The sequence below is a fragment of the Branchiostoma lanceolatum genome, chromosome 6 (assembly GCF_035083965.1).
Source record: "Branchiostoma lanceolatum isolate klBraLanc5 chromosome 6, klBraLanc5.hap2, whole genome shotgun sequence".
In the NCBI taxonomy this organism is placed as follows: Eukaryota; Metazoa; Chordata; class Leptocardii; order Amphioxiformes; family Branchiostomatidae; genus Branchiostoma; species Branchiostoma lanceolatum.
In genome coordinates, this window is record NC_089727.1 from 15,861,040 (window position 1) to 15,874,328 (window position 13,289).

Below are 13,289 nucleotides of genomic sequence, written 5' to 3' on the forward strand. Positions count from 1 at the left end.
CAGCCATGGAAAAGCCATGCCTCAGGAGTAACTTCTGTTACCAGGGTTTTACTCGACTACGAAGCAGGGGAATTAATCAGTGGCTTTTAGCAAGTCATTTCTACGACCCCTTCTGCCCGGCTTATTTGGAACAGAGTACACCCAGAAGATGCCATTGATTATCCTGTTTTGTGGACCAGACCTGCAGTGTTTTCAGTTAAGGGTACATTATTTTGTCTTTCAAGCAGCATTCAGGAAATTATCAGTGGGGGTTTGGGTTTGCAGTATTGGAAGGAGCAGTGCCAACATTGGATTAAAGGTTCTTTAGAATCTTGTTGAAGGTAGTCATTTTAGTCAATATAGGATGAAATGTTTATCATTATATCCATCTGTGGCATGGTGTTGGTGGGGTGTCACCTGGGTTAGCGCCAAATGGCAGCCGCTCCAGACCCTTGTGATCTAGCCCTGCCAATTGTAAGCTCCTTGCAATTCAGCCCCTGGCTGCAACGAGAGTGTAGTCAGCCCACCCAATCAATCAATCATCAGGGCCAATCATGAATGGCAAAATTGCAGGTCTGTTTTATGTCTGTCCAAGAGGTAGTGCAGCAGTGGTTCAGCACCAAGGACAGGGAAAGCAGTTATGTCAAGGCATTTGTTGCAGGTTGCTGGTTTACATTTGGGACACACTCAGACAAAATGGCTATTTCAGTAGATTCTCAGGTGTCCACACAAACAGATGACATCCGGTCTTGAGATTACTCTGTATGGACATTTTGAACCATCATTCTATCAATACTGTAATCCTTGTGGAAATGGCTGGCAATTTGTACAGGGCAAAGGTCAACCTTTTGTTCCATCTATACAGCTACAAAAATCTGAAGAATTCCCTTGAAGACGTCAACAATTTCAAAGAGCAGCTGTATTCTGAACTATCCTTTCACCATGTCTGGGTTTCCACCGATTGAATTTGTTCCAAACCCAAGTCAATAATCTCTGGTCAGAGTCCATCATTGAATTGATCAGTTTCTCCGTTAACATGGTTTTAGCTAATGATTGGATAATAACAAAATGAAACTTAGTGTATTAAGTTAACAGGAAAGCTATGATGGAAGAAAATCGATAATCCCACCATCTCCAATTTTTCTCTTGGGAAATGAAATACAATAAATTCATCTCTGCGAAGAAGCTACCTTTGATGGCTATAAAAGCTCCGGATGTGCTTTAATGCCCAGATGGGGAAAGCATGGCCTCTATGGAGTGTTAGAGGAGACATTCATGGTACTCTGTCATGCATATGGTGTAGTAGACTGTAACATCTGGTTCCACCAGTTGGACATGGTTTCAAAACTTCTTCTTGTTTTGGATATGTGTTGGTATCTTCTTAACACCAGTGCAAGATAGGGAGACTTGTAGCAGTTGCTGGGATATTGGATCTATCAATGTTCATCAATACTCTTAACATTTCTAGAGCAATGTTTGACTTAAAGGTATTTTTAATCCATGGGCTTAAGATGTAACATTCTTCACTTTAATTTGCAGTATTCAACAGGATGTGCTTCTTCGAAAGAAATATAGACAGGAAAACATGAAAGCATAAAAGTAAGACAAAATATTTGAACAGACGAAAACATGGATTAGATTAACGCCAAGAAGGGATGAAGCGAAGTAGGTAAGGCAGGATAATATATTGCTTGACACCTAAGAAGGGCAAGTGGCGAGAAAGCAGACACCAATCTGAGCATGCCCTGCACGGTAATCGCTTTTGATATAACACAGCCCATCCAGAAATGGCAGGGAATCAGCTTTGAAAGTCAAGAAGGGACAACAGCCCACTGCAACAAATTGCAGGCATTATAAATGAGATTAGGAACCCAAGTTGAATTAGGGGGGATGGCATGTGGGAAGAGAAATATTGGGTATGGACTGGAACATCTATTTAGCCTGTCAGTTGTTTGTCCTAGGTATGACATTGGGATATTAATCGCGTCTCGTGTTTAGAAACGTGCAAGGCAGAGCGATGTAGGGGATTTACAAGGTATATTTGCCAAGTTCTGCTATTAGTTTCCAGCCTAATATTGTAGGCAGTGTGACGTATTAGGCAACACTGACATTAAAGGAGCTTTCCACTCCAGAAGCGGGAATTATTTTCTGATAAATTTTATTTTTCGGGATACAAATGCACCCGACATTTGGCTAAATTACCTCAGCTGTCTTTTTGACAATAATCATTTTCTAAATCAATGTACCCCCAAACGGACCCACTTCTATGTACTTGCATGGCCAACTTTGGGCACTATTTCTCAATAACGGTAGACGGTATAAGCTCAACAAAAGCAGCCGAGTGACTATCACACATATATAGGACTGTACACAAAAAGTTTGAAGACTATCGCGTCACGGGTCACAGAGATTTTTGTACTTTTGTAAGAAGCATTGAACTCTGCCTTTGTTGGAAGGGTCTTTGGTGGAATTAAAGAACTCGATCTCTATAATGTTCAACTTATGGTAAATTTGACAAAACAGACTGGATTCAAGCATAACAATTTATTCTCCTATGAATTAAAATACCCGTTTCTGGAGTGGACTTCTCCTTTAAGCCGGCAAATGTTCTCTAGAAGGTAATAGGCAGTAAGCCAATAGTACATGTAGACTTGCATACATATGATTGGTCATGCTTTGCTGTACATTCACAATATCATGTGACTGAAATCCCCCCTTTTCATCATGTACCTTCCAATGATTTTTCTAGCAGTCCCCTGAGATGAAGCCCAACAAAACAGAAAGAAATAAGTCCTTGTATATAACCTTTGATGGATTAAGCATGGTTCCTGCCGACTTCATGGTGGATGAGCAAGTTTTGGTTAGAATTTTGTGAGGGATGGCGTATGGTGGTGACCTGTAAAACCCCAAAGACAAATGTTGAATAGGAAGTGAATGTTTGGGACACTTTCTGACTTAACCCTTACCCTGCCGAGGTAGTCTGCTGGCACCGAACTTATCATGTGATTAGCCAGCACCAGGAAGAAGGTTCAAAAAGAGATGTTGAAGAAAGGTTTTAAAAGGCTGTCAGTCAACAGAAGCTAGCAGTCAAGGAGTCTCCCTCACGAAAGCATATTCATGCTCAAAACATGACCTACATTCTTCCTTCAATCTTCTTTCAGTACACAGTACTAGCTTTAATGATAACCGAGTACACTGTGTGATATATTTGAACATACAAACATCTCATTTTGCAGCCTAATCGGATGTCATGACTGATGCGCGCTAAGCGGATTTCTACCAGGATAATCACAACAACTTAGGGAAATCCACCCACCTCTGCAGGTCGGGCCCTGCAGGGCTCTGCCCTCCGTTTCTCTGACCTCCTCTCTCCAGGCACTTCCGTCTGTTTATCACCCTGTACAGTGGGAAAAGACAGACATGCGTCATGAACTATAGTATGACTCATAAAACATGCAGGATATTGAAAAACATGTGATGTATGGTTCGTGATAGGATTGTGCTGCACTTTTCGGTTTTTGCCTTTGAGCCGGAAATTCTGCACATGTTTATTACAACTCAGTGGAAGTGGTTGTTCCTTAGGGCTCGTTTTGTCAAACATAGGTTTATTCTAGAAAACAGGAGAGTCTGTGGGAGGACAACTGTGATGTAACAAATGAACCCCTTATTGAAAAGGTTGTTGTTGAATATTCCTCTAGCTTTTTGGAATGTCAGCTCCAACAGAGCAAATAAAAACTGCATATCTTCTTAAATTATGATTGTTTTTTATGAAAATCGTGTATTTACAATGTGGGCAGCGTGCAACAGAAATAGAATACATGCCATCATAACTGTATGTTTTATAATTAGTCTCCGTGGTTTTATAAAACATTTTGTGGCCTCTGTTTTTTTTTTCAAGGATGAGCTCCTATACATGACAATGTCTAGACATTACGTAGTATCACTTGTGTCTATTTAGCGACGCTTAGTTTGAAAGGGCAGACAGCCGCAGGTGGCCTGGTAAGTGGAGCCAGATTCGCTGTCAACATTATTTGCGTCGTATGGCGAGGCTATACCTGCAGTATCACACACCGTCTGCTTGCCATTTTCCCTTTAGCACAGGCTAATCTTTGTAATTTCCTGTTATTCATATGGAATGCATACATGCGTGTGTTTACTGTATCTATGGGCACAAAGGGTAGCAGGCCACCCTCGGCTTGCCGTAGAGCATACACGTAGAGGGCCTGAATTTAGTGAAAACTGAAATTGGGATCGTTCTTGTGCGGACCCTAATCATACTTTATGTAGCAACATTTGCAAAGTTCAGAAATAAGGTGGAGGTGTGAGATTACCCCATTACTGCACAGCCATTTTATTATCACTCTGGGGTGCCTGTAAAATGAGACGGGTAATAAACTCTCAAGTTGCCATTACTATGTCGGCGATACCATCAAATGCAATAAAAAATCCTGGTGGAGTAAACTGTTGAATGTGTGATAAGTGAAGTGATGCATCCCTTGTGTTAGCTCAGTAGCGTTGCTTATCTACAAACATGTTGCTCCAAGACTACTGGGTATCTCTCAGTCCCCCTAAGCCATGGTAAGCATGATTGAACAACTATATTCGTAGCCTTGGGATTCTTTCAAAGTTGCCTTTTGACAAAGATGAATTGACTCAAGAAATGACATAAATCATGAAAGTTTTCACAGTTAACGTTGCTGGATAGTACAGCCATATGCATGTCCTAATTGTTTGGTAGTTACAGTTAAATGCTGAGGCATGTACATTGCACTGTATGCTGTGTTCCCGCAGTCTCTTTTTCCATAAAAAGAGAAATCTACTGTGCCTGCAATTGGTCCTACATTTGTAGTACCAACTCAAGAATATTGACCGGTTATTGCAAAACCAAAGCTGGCGTCACTCCCAGAAATGCCCATTATATTTGTGAATACCGAAATTTTCTCGCAGAACCGTATCATGGACAAATTTCTCAACTGGCGGCCAGCTTGGTGATAGGCTGTGTCTCAATTACACACAAGATCTGCTCCACCTTAACAGTGCTTCCGATAGGAATCATATCCACCTGGTGCTAGGCAAGCGTGATGATACTGTAAATGCATTGAAGTTCACAGTAGGGAGAAAATGGAGTGTTCGTGGTGGTTTTAAGTTTGCGTTTGAAACAATAACGGAAACACTGGCGGCTTTACGGAGAGCGAGTTAGAAACTGAGATAGCTAAGCTGGCCTCACATCTTCTCAGCAAGCGGGTGCTATAGACGTCCTGATCATGAATTTTTTGCGGTCCCTTTTCGATGGTACATATAGCCATGTACAGTATCTAAGATAAATCGGAATACTGCAATACTGCACGTAGTGTGCAGATCCTGAGCAAACATCACACGCTCATGGAACTAGAAACATAGTAGAATACTGTGCAATGTTCAGCACGCAATGCTTCAAATAGGGAAGATGTAGGAAAGCAAAAATGTTTGCGGTGGTTTTTAAGTTTGTGGTGAAGAACTCACCGGGAAAACCGCAAACATCAAACCACCACGAACATTTCTGCATTTACAGTAATGCCCTGTCTTGTGGGTCAGAACACACACCACTGATATCAGGGGTATCTCAAGACCCCATGCTGACCCATTCTCGCTCTACTTCCGTAGAAAAGTGGTCATAAAAACTAGATATTAGATAGTGGGGATGAAAGATGACAACAAGATATTTGGCATGGCTCTCTCTGTGCAGCCAAGGGAAAGGTTGAAGCCGCAGGGTGAACTGGAATTGCGACAGTTGAGTTTAGATTGCAGAGTATATGGATTGGAAAATGAGCTTACTGGGTTTATCAGCTTAATCTAAATGCAGAAAATGAGGCAGTTTCTCACAGATGTAGGAATGGTTTTCATCTACAGTGCATTGGATATATTGTTGAGGGCAGTACTTGTATGTTGGTGCCACTAGGTTCAAAAAATGCTTGAATGTGTGTAAGCATAAAGGTTCAATGTAGTATCGTAAAGTACATTACATGTACAGTCATGATTATATTGAGTGGGTGCAGAATGACTTTGTTTGCAGACTAGTGCTTCTGACATTTCTTTGCACACCCATTTTTTCTTAGCCCTTCTGTATCTTTATCTGTATACCCGGTATAACTGCCCTTCGGTGCAGCACACACCACCTCAACAACACATAATCATCTTCTGCACAAGTACATGTAGGCAGAACAGTGGCAGCACCATGTGTGTCCCATGACATTTCAAGCATCCTTGGCTTGGAGTTAACCATGCATGAGTGGGATTGAGGATGTCTCAAAAACAGAGAACTGTCTGGGTGGTGGAGGACCAGCCCTGTCTAGTCGCTTCACTGTGGTTACAGTTCACATGACTGATTCCCAACGCCTACAGTTAGCGGACTGTGTAACGCTAGCCAAAAGGGTGCAACCAGGCAGGTCGTGAGTCCTCAGATCCGTGTGCGAGAGAGACTTACCCTTCTTGACCACTTTTCAGTCTCATTTGATTCTGTTAGTGTTGCTCAGAGGCACTTGTATGTAGCATGTGTACTGAGGGGTATGAAATGTGAATGCCGGTAATATATGTCCTTTTTTTATTGAGTACACATTTGAGTACATAATCCATGGTATTGACTGGTATTATTTTCATTAGATCAAAACTTTATAAGATTAAGTGGACAAGATATAGCTTCATTCAATCTTGGTTTTGAAGGTCTTGAACTGATTTTTTTAGGCCAATCTAGGCACTGCATTTGAGCTTGTGAAAACTAATCGCTTGCTTCAACACCCAAAAACCAATTTCCTGGCATTTTGGCATACGATCAATGTGAGGTCCAGGCCATTCAGAAAACTCAGGTTTTGGCCAACATTGCACCCTGCATATAAAGTCTTGTATTAGGGTCTCCATTAGTGTTACATAAATTTCACACTAATCTGCCTGGAGTCCGCTGGGATGTGAGCAAACAAAGTGATGAAATGGTCCACTCAGTCTAATCTTCCATAAACATTTGGAAGGCTCCACACGTCATAGATCCCACATGGAGCGAGCCTTATATGTCAGAACTGCGGGGTCTGAAAATAGCTTCCTTGAAGAAACCCCATATGTGGATAGGAAATCATTGGCCCATTTACGTCAGGTAAAATCTCCCATTTATCTCTCCCTTTTGTGTTCTTAATTGACCATTTTCCAAACCACTGGATGAATGTGCCATTAAGATCCAGTTTGCCGTCTTTCCACGGTCGTAAAACGGATGTTTTAATGCAGGAGGTGGCTTTATCACAGTCGGATACCTCCTCCTCTTTGCATTACACATCTTATAATCTTTCCACAAAATATAGGGTGTCCTGCATCCTACATGTAGGTAACAGGGACAAGCTAATGAGTAATGATGAATTCTTCCTGAGGCGGATATCTTCTTTATTTTTGCAAGAACCAATCACTGTAATCCTGCCAGTCTCCCGAGAGTGTTGCAGGATGCTGTGATTGACAGATGAGTAATTACCCGAGAATTGCCGTTTTGTGTGCGAAATCTACAAATCGAGGTCCCGATTTGAAGACAATTATCGGAAGGCGGTCCAGTAGCCGTTGGTGTGCTGATGCTTGTAACACAAATCACTTTAGATGAGCAACAGTATGCTCTAATAGTTCAGGAAATAAATATTCCTGTTTGCATGTTTGGCAGTTCATGTTTCGGTCGTAAAACCAGTCGTCTTTGAAATGAGTGGAAGCTTTTGAGATTTTATGGCAGATTCTCCACGAGAAGCTGCAATGAAAAACAGCCGGGTGAAACGGCATCATATATTTCAACAACCTGCACCATCAAGCATTATATTATCGAAGTAACGCTGCCTTTTGAATTCATTACATTATTGTTTTCTGGTTGGGGTACAATTTCAAATTTTGTGCTTCCCCATAGTATTGAGATATCTGTGTCAATCACCATACAAGCCAGAAATTCGAAGACGTACATGTATTGAGTGACTATGTATTATTTTCTTTCATATAGCAATTTTCTACTTCTTGAACTACACAAAGAATATTCACCTTAACATTTATTTGATCCAGCTTAAGATGAATTGTTATGATTATCATAAGGTTAATCCTTTCATGTATGTTAAGCCGATAACCGTGCATGTCAGGCTTTAGCGCACATTGCAGCTGAGAGCCAAAGACGTTTATGCATACTGTTCAGTTTTCGCCTGTGGAAGTTCAAAGACTCTGGCAGAATAGTAGTTACCGTTCACAAGACTTGGAATGAACTCATTGAAGACTTGCCAACCCTTCGCTGATAAGGCCTTTATTAAACCCTGGCCATGCATGCTACCAGGTTAGGAAGCCACCATCCAATTTTCTGCCAGGTGAACATTCTGCATAGCTGCTCATCAGAAAATTGCTAATCCCATCAACTCTCTGTGGATGGATTGGTATTACTAAATCCAACTCACAGGATTATCTAATAGCTGTGGGGCCATGTCCAATATGAAACCACTGCCATGCATGATAAAGATTAGGTTTCAGGATTACTGTATCAACAGGTCGTGAGTTATAGCCGCCCCAGACCGGATTATCCGTAGTAGTTTTTCTGGATTAATGGCAGACATTGAAAGGCACTTCCTGTGTAAGATAAGACGTGGCAAAGTTATGAAAATGTCTTAAAGACTAATATTGATGAATAATTTCCTATGGATAATCTGATTATGATCTTGATGTGTTGGAGAAATTTTGGAGCTGATCCCAAAACTTGGCCTTTGTCTGATATGTTATTTTCATAGAATATAAAATGACTGATTTACACATACTAGACTTTTTCTTCCAATATCAATTAACCACATTAAGGCCCATAAAATAAATGTCCATCAATCAAAAGTGTACAGTGTAAAATATGACTGTCGGAACATGACATTGTGTAGAAACTATGTACTACAAGTACCTTATGCTGTACATACAACAGATTTTAAACATGTTTTTCCAGGGCAGTCTTGTCTACCTAACCCGGCCTCAATCATTACATGGCTTTGTGTAGCATCCCTAAAAGCTAATGCGTTTTTACTGACCAAGCTATTTGTACCAAGGGAGTTGTGGCTTAGCAACGATTGTAGGTGCTTTGTAATGGGTTAGACTAATTTGGACTGACAAACAGAGGACAGTGTTTCACAACTGAACATTTGAACCGAGTTTCCTGGAAGAAGATGATCTCCCACAAATAAATTTGTTCAGTAACGTCATTACGGGAATGGGAGAGTAATATAGATAGTGAGGTATAACATGACGGCTAAAGGTTGCTGATAGTTATCAAGCAGGGCTTGTGGTAATTGCAGCATGCTTAAAAGGCCATTTTGAAGAACATTTTCCTCTCTTTCCCTCCATGATGAGATAGTGCTTCCCAGCGGTGGTCTTTGCTTCGATGAAAGATGTGCTCATCATGCAAGAGCATATTGAAGAAAAACTTTGCTCTTTCACCCATCTTTTTGTCTTACGTAACAAGATTTCAGCCCATGGCAATTGAATTTCAAAAATTGAATGGCAATTTTGGCACAGAAATACTTTCAAATTCATGAATTTGTGACCGGTATATTTTTTGGAATGGAATAGATGAAATAGCACTTGCCATCCATGACAAGTAAATGCTATAAATGATTTCTTACCATGTTACACAAAAGGCATTTTGCTGAGATTGTCTTATAAGTCTATAAATCACATTGCTAAATGAATTCTAGCTGTCACCAATATCAAATTTTCCCGAACACAGCAGACACGTAGTGCCAGATTAAAGGGCTGGAATGGCAATTAGGGGAAATTGAAGGAATCGATACAGATGAAATGTCCGATCTCAAGAGCCAAATTTGGTCAGAAGTTACAGTAAGAATTTCAAACAGCTTTCATGCAATCAGAATGCAAATTGGGAGATATTGGATCTTAAGATTTAAGAGAATTTGTCTCCTAACATCGTATCCTTGTAATTGAATGCATTAATTTTATACATGATCCTGTTTAGCTTGTAACAGACTGAATCACAAATTCTCACGGAGGTCCACACATTCTGACATGGAGGTAGTTCTTTTACTGGTAGCAATCTGTACATGTTACTCGATGGCAAGTGACACTTTTATTCATAACTATACAATGCTGAAAAGTAGCACACACAGTGCCTCCCACCGGCAGGGCATGCTGAATGCACAGTCCGTCGTCCTTCCTGCTTGAAAGCCCACAAGAGGACAAAACACAAAGAAAGTCATAAATCACTTCCATACAATACCATAGCTTTGATGCGCCTGATTTTCCCTTCTATCGTATCAAATCTCACTTACCTTTCAGCAAATGTCCTTGCCTTTCAGCTTGGCCTTTTCCCCAATGACATTAAGACTTGACAAAGACAGGATGACAAAAAGAAAATGAGTCGTTAATAAACAACAGAACAAGGACCACACTTACCGCTGTCGTATGGGATGTGAAAATTTCTCACTGCGAAGTCTTCTTGCGATAAGTGTTTCAAACTGCCAGTGGATCCCCGCAACTCCGCACACACCTGATCTGCGACCGGCTACACTCCCAACCAGCGATCAGAATGAGCTCACTCCTCAGATCTGTGAAAGGGTTATTTATCATAATTTAATACCTCCCGCAGCCAGGGAGCTCTAAGCTTGGCCCACCCATTTCCTATGGAAATTTGAAAGTAGGGTCTCACAGGCTGTGCACAGGGCTGGGTTGTACAGGGAGGGATGTACATATATCACAGACAGGGTGGTTCTTTCCTGAAAAGCTGACATCAAGTGTCAACTGACATGTTTTCACATTGGTAGAGATCAAGGGCAAACAAAGCTAGGAATCCAATGAGCTAATACAAGTACAGCGCTCTTTTTGGTCACCTTTATAGGCTGCATCTGGGAAAGGACTTGATCTAACATACCAGCTATCAAGTGGGACAGCCCCCATCATTACTATTCAGTCTCTTGTCATTTCTTCAGAGGCCCGTTCTTATTGACACACACAAAGTGTATGCAAATGAGGGCAGAGTGGATAATGCAAATGCCAGTAAAAAGGAGGAAGGGAGAATAAGCGCCTCTTTTGCATATACTGCAGTGTTTTTCTAAGCGAGGATACAGCTAAGGTTAGGTTTGGTTTCCATCATCGTTTTGTATGTAGACTGCCTCTGTCTTTTTCCCAATGTCATGATCATAGGAGAGTTTGTACCCTGCCGATGAATTAGAGGGTAGCAAGTGGTACATTCTCACTCACCGGTATCTGAAGGCCCTGGTTTGTTTGAAGTGTTCATGGCCACATATTTGGTATGCTGGGGATCAAGCACATGTCACCACATCAAACGATAGCCATGACTCACTCTTGACCTTGTGGGCCATCGAAATCGTTCTTTCATCCCGCATCTCCTATACAGGACAGTGATTTGATTTTTCTAGCTACCTTGGGGATCCGTTGGCAGTCAGCTAATTCAAATCAGCTCATGATACTCATTTCTCGATATGCGGACAAGATACTAAATAAACAGTTAAACCCAGCCTATAGAGCGCTATACATATGCTTGATGCTCTTAGCCAATTGAAGTGATATAACCTGTTGCAATGTTGAATACAAACAGGACATATGTAATATGTTGATACTTCACAGATAGAGGGGTCATCGCCCGGTTATATCATTTTTTTGTGTCAGTTGCTAAGGTCTCTAATAGTGAACATACCCAAAAAGCTGTTGGCATTTTCTCATCCTTTAGACTTGTTTTGGGGTGTTCTTGCTTATAATTTGATGTTCAGTTCTTTGACAGGCCAAATTACAGTTCCTTACACAGAATTTTGATGTTTCAATATTACCACTTGGGGCTCTTACAATAAGTTATGTGTATCCGTCTTCTTCCATGTATGTGCCAATTTCCTTAGTTGTCCAGGGCCTTTATTTCATTGCATCAAATTGAAGGTGGTTTGAGAATGTGAACTTAAATCAGTACATTTATATGTGTCTCGGTGCATTGTATAATGATGCATTTATGAAGTGAAAAATTGACAGTAATATGTAATTTCTCAGCTCTGTATTGCATATTTCTGGCGGTTGTGCTATCACATTACGTCATGTTGCATTTGCTGCTGAAAAAATATAGAATGCGACATAAATGCATTTCCAAAGATGAACAGCGCAGCTTGGAGAAATACATCCTGACATTCACCCTCACAGGCTAGCAAATGGAACAGTTTCCTTGCAGGAAAATGGTGAATTAGATTAGATCTTTTGTGCATTGTACCCTTGTACATGTAGGTTCCATTTGTTTTAAACTCACCTGTTACAAATGTGACTGTTAGTGGTTTCTTTTAGATTTGATAGTAAGAAGAATACATCACAACATGGAGAATATTAGATGCACTTATTCTATGACATACTTTAGTGAAAAAAATCTTTCTGTTTTGAAAAGCCTCCTTAGATTAACCATAAATTCACCTCTCCCTTCAACAAACTGGAGTGCCTAAATATGAACATAAATGTAATACTAGTTTGTCTTCAGAGCACAATACCCTCCATTAACATTAATCCTCCGGGTTACATGAATCCGCCACTTCGAAGAGCAGTGGGTTTGAAAGATCTCTAGTGCAGCACCCACCAGGTATGCACAGTTTAGACATACAGGATTGCATTATACTGGGAGACGTTGGGTTGGAGATCTGTTGGGACGTATCTTTTCAGGGTGGCGCAATTATGTATCCTGGTGGAATTATGTTAGTAGATGTTAATGCTGTTGATCAGAAAATTACTGTTCCCTTATGAAAGGTAATCCAACATGTTAGTGTTTAAGGAATCTTTTAAATGAAAATCCACCATAGTTAGTACAGGACTGTCAAAGTTAGGGCTGCCTGTGTTGGTGCTTGTTGGATTGTTAACCCACGCATGACCCTTTGCTTACCTTTCCAGTGTGTTTGTGAGGGATCGTCTAGGGTCCTTGTAGGTCATCAATAATTACTGTGGGTGATTCTAATCACGTACTAATTTGTTCCACTTCATTAAAACCTGTCTCCATGTGCTGGTCATTATTTCACCCATCCCCTTTGATTACAATTAGGATGGAGGAGTGTTCATATTTTCTGTGGAGGGGCACATTAGTCATGACTTTTTACATGCCAATCTCCCATTTGTCAACATTATATTACTAACTGCCTTTGCCACATACCATAAGTAAATCACTCAATAGCTGTGATCACCATGTCTGAACCTAATGTGAAGGTCATGTGCAGTTTTCCCTCCAAAACAATGGGAGTATGGTTGCGTACACATATAACGGAACTACAGAAATTTTTGGGATTACGATTAAAATTCATCCCGGCCAT

The 13,289-nt window shown here is 40.8% G+C and overlaps 2 protein-coding genes across 4 annotated transcripts in view; one reads left to right on the forward strand and one right to left on the reverse strand.

Annotated features, from left to right (window-relative positions):
• Positions 1 to 13,289, forward strand: part of LOC136436827 (protein SDA1 homolog) — a 139,789-nt gene that overhangs the window by 21,370 nt on the left and 105,130 nt on the right. The window lies entirely within an intron of this gene.
• LOC136436828 (galanin receptor type 1-like) overlaps positions 1 to 13,289 on the reverse strand; it is a 48,278-nt gene that overhangs the window by 12,504 nt on the left and 22,485 nt on the right. Inside the window, exons 2-3 of one of the 2 annotated variants that reach the window (XM_066431180.1) lie at positions 10,399 to 10,550; positions 3,296 to 3,376 (exon numbers count right to left, since the gene is read on the reverse strand). The gene's annotated coding sequence lies outside the window, so the exon portion shown is untranslated. Of the gene's footprint in view, positions 1 to 3,295; positions 3,377 to 10,398; positions 10,743 to 13,289 lie in introns of those variants that run through there. The other variant, XM_066431179.1, reaches the window with a different exon arrangement.